Genomic DNA, 4,065 nt, shown 5'->3' on the forward strand with positions numbered 1-4,065 from the left:
AAGAGTGTATGTGTATGTGTGTGTGCGTGTGTGGGTGTGTGTGTGTTTGTGCGTGTGTAAATATGTGTGTGTATGTATGTGTGTGTCCATTCGGTTCGCAGAGATTAGAATACGGCCGAGGCAAGAAGGCCCTGCCTCTTGTAAGGGGCGACTAATAGGTAGGAGTTGAGAGGTGAAGAGTGTATGTGTGTGTGTGCGTGTGTGCGTGTGTGTGTGTGCGTGTGTGAGTATGTGTGTGTGTCCGTTCGGCTTGCAGAGATAAGAACACGACCGTGGCAAGAAGTCCCTGCCTGTCGTAAGAGGAGAATAATGGGTAGGAGTCGAGAGGTGAAGAGTGTATGTGCGTGTGTGTGTGTGCGTGTGTGCGTGTGTGGGCGTGTGTGAGTGTGTGTGTATGTGTGTGTGTCCGTTTGGCTTGCAGAGATAAGAATACGGCCCAGGCCAGAAGGCCCTGCCTCTTGTAAGGGTCGACTAATAAGTAGGAGTCGAGAGGTGAAGAGTCTATGTGTGTGTGTGCGTGTGTGAGTGTGTGTGTGCGTGTGTGCGCGTGTGTGTGTTTGTGCGTGTGTGAGTGTATGTGTATGAGTGTGTGTGTCCGTTCGGCTTGCAGAGATAAGAATACGGCCGAGGCAAGAAGGCCATGCCTGTCGTAAGAGGCGACTAATGGGTAGGAGTCGAGAGGTGAAAAGTGTATTTGTGTGTGTGCGTGTGTGTGCGTGTGTGCGTGCTTGTGTGTGTGAGTGTGTGTGTGTCCGGTCGGCTCGCAGAGATAAGAACACGGCCGTGGCAAGAAGTCCCTGCCTGTCGTAAGAGGCGACTAATGAATAGGAGTCGAGAGGTGACGAGTGTATGTGTCTTTGTGTGTGTGCGTGTGTTTGTGCGTGTGTGAGTATGTGTGTGTATTTGTGTGTGTGTGTCCGTTTGGCTTGCAGAGATAAGAATACGGCCGAGGCAAGAAGGCCCTGCCTGTCTTAAGAGGCGACTAATGGATAGGAGTCGAGAGGTGGAGAGTGTGTGCGTGTGCGTGTACGTTTGCGTGTGTGTGTGCGTGTGTGAGTGTGTGTGTATGTGTGTGAGACCGTCTGGCTTGCAGAGGTAAGAATACGGCTAAGGCAAGAAGACCCTGCCAGTTGTAATGGGCGACTAATAGGTAGGAGTCGAGAGGTGAAGAGTGTATGTGTGTGTGTGCGTGTGTGCGTGTGTGTGTGTGCGTGTGTGAGTATGTGTGTGTGTCCGTTCGGCTTGCAGAGATAAGAACACGACCGTGGCAAGAAGTCCCTGCCTGTCGTAAGAGGAGAACAATGGGTGGGAGTCGAGAGGTGAAGAGTGTATGTGCGTGTGTGTGTGTGTGCGTGTGTGCGTGTGTGGGCGTGTGTGAGTGTGTGTGTATGTGTGTGTGTCCGTTTGGCTTGCAGAGATAAGAATACTGCCCAGGCCAGAAGGCCCTGCCTCTTGTAAGGGTCGACTAATAAGTAGGAGTCGAGAGGTGAAGAGTCTATGTGTGTGTGTGCGTGTGTGAGTGTGTGTGTGCGTGTGTGCGCGTGTGTGTGTTTGTGCGTGTGTGAGTGTGTGTGTATAAGTGTGTGTGTCCGTTCGGCTTGCAGAGATATGAATACGGCCGGGGCAAGAAGGCCCTGCCTCTCGTAAGAGGCGACTAAAAGGTAGGGGTCGAGAGGTGAAGAGTGTATGTGTGTGTGTGTGTTTGTGAGTGTGTGTGTTTGTCCGCTCGGCTCGCAGAGATAAGATTACGGCCGTGGCAAGAAGGCTTTGCCTGTCTTAAGAGGCGGCTAATGGATAGGAGTCGAGAGGTGGAGAGTGTGTGCGTGTACGTGGGCGTGCGTGTTTAAGTGTGTGTGTATGTGAGTGTGTGAGTGTGTGTGTGTGCGGTCGGCTCGCAGAGATAAGAACACAGCCGTGGCAAGGAGGCCCTGCCTGTCGTAAGAGGCGAGTAATAAGTAGGAGTCGAGAGGTGAAGAGTGTATGTGTGTGTATGTGTGTGTGCGTGTGCATGTGCGTGTGCGTGAGTGCGTGTGTGTGCGTGTGTGCGTGTGTGTGTGTGAGTGTGTGTGTGTCCGTTCGGCTTGCAGAGATAAGAACACGGCCGTGGCAAGAAGTCCCTGAATGTCGTAAGAGGCGACTAATGGGTAGGAGTAGAGAGGTGAAGCGTGTATGTGTGTGTATGTGTGTGTGCGAGTGTGTGTGTGTGTGTGTCCGTTTGGCTCGCAGAGATAAGAACACGTCCGTAGCAATAAGGCCCTGCCTGTCGTAAGAGGCGACTAATGGATAGGAGTCGAGAGGTAGAGAGTGTGTGCGTGTACGTGTGCGTGCGTGTTTAAGTGTGTGTGTATGTGAGTGTGTGAGTGTGTGTGTGTGCGGTCGGCTCGCAGAGATAAGAACACAGCCGTGGCAAGAAGTCCCTGCCTGTCCTAAGAGGCGACTAATGAATAGGAGTCGAGAGGTGAAGAGTGTATGTGTCTTTGTGTGTGTGCGTGTGTTTGTGCGTGTGTGAGTATGTGTGTGTATTTGTGTGTGTGTGTCCGTTTGGCTTGCAGAGATAAGAATACGGCCGAGGCAAGAAGGCCCTGCCTGTCTTAAGAGGCGACTAATGGATAGGAGTCGAGAGGTGGAGAGTGTGTGCGTGTGCGTGTACGTGTGCGTGTGTGTGTGCGTGTGTGAGTGTGTGTGTATGTGTGTGAGTCCGTCTGGCTTGCAGAGGTAAGAATACGGCAAAGGCAAGAAGACCCTGCCAGTTGTAAGGGGCGACTAATAGGTAGGAGTCGAGAGGTGAAGAGTGTATGTGTGTGTGCGTGTGTGCGTGTGTGTGTGCGTGTGTGAGTATGTGTGTGTGTCCGTTCGGCTTGCAGAGATAAGAACACAGCCGTGGCAAGAAGTCCCTGCCTGTCGTAAGAGGAGAATAATGGGTAGGAGTCTATAGGTGAAGAGTGTATGTGTGTGTGTGTGTGCGTGTGTGCGTGTGTGTGCGTGTGTGCGTGTGTGGGCGTGTGTGAGTGTGTGTGTATGTGTGTGTGTCCGTTTGGCTTGCAGAGATAAGAATACGGCCGAGGCCAGAAGGCCCTGCCTCTTGTAAGGGTCGACTAATAAGTAGGAGTCGAAAGGTGAAGAGTGTATATGTGTGTGTGCGTGTGTGCGTGTGTGTGTGCATGTGTGAGTATAAGTGTGTGTGTGTTAGTTTGGCTTGCAGAGATGAGAACACGACCGCGGCAAGAAGGCCCTGCTTATCGTAAGAGGCGACTAAAAGGTAGGAGTCGAGAAGTGAAGAGTGTATGTGTGTGTGCGTGTGTGCGTGTGTGTGTGTTTGTGCGTGTGTGAGTGTATGTGTATGAGTGTGTGTGTCCGTTCGGCTTGCAGAGATAAGAATACGGCCGTGGCAAGAAGGCCATGCTTGCTGTAAGGAGCGACTAATTGGTAGGAGTCGAGAGGTAAAGAGTGTATGTGTGTGTGCGTGTGTGCGTGTATGTGTGTTTGTGCGTGTGTGAGTGTGTGTGTATGAGTGTGTGTGTCCGTTCGGCTTGCAGAGATATGAATACGGCCGGGGCAAGAAGGCCCTGCCTCTCGTAAGAGGCGACTAACAGGTAGGGGTCGAGAGGTGAAGAGTGTATGTGTGTGTGTGTGTGTGAGTGTGTGTGTTTGTCCGTTCGGCTCGCAGAGATAAGATTACGGCCGTGGCAAGAAGGCCCTGCCTGTCTTAAGAGGCGGCTAATGGATAGGAGTCGAGAGGTGGAGAGTGTGTGCGTGTGCGTGTGCGTGTGCGTGTGGTTGGGTGCGTGTGTGTGCGTGTGTGCGTGTGTGTGTGAGTGTGTGTGTGTCCGTTCGGTTCGCAGAGATAAGAACACGGCCGTGGCAAGAAGTCCCTGAATGTCGTAAGAGGCGACTAATGGGTAGGAGTCGAGAGGTGAAGCGTGTATGTGTGTGTATGTGTGTGTGCGAGTGTGTGTGTGTGTGTGTGTGCGTGTGTGAGTATGTGTGTGTGTTAGTTCGGCTTGCAGAAATAAGAACACGGCTAAGGCAAGAAGGCCCTGCCTATCGTAAGAGGCGACTAATAGG

The sequence above is a fragment of the Diabrotica undecimpunctata genome, unplaced genomic scaffold (genome assembly GCF_040954645.1).
Source record: "Diabrotica undecimpunctata isolate CICGRU unplaced genomic scaffold, icDiaUnde3 ctg00000590.1, whole genome shotgun sequence".
Classification (NCBI taxonomy): Eukaryota; Metazoa; Arthropoda; class Insecta; order Coleoptera; family Chrysomelidae; genus Diabrotica; species Diabrotica undecimpunctata.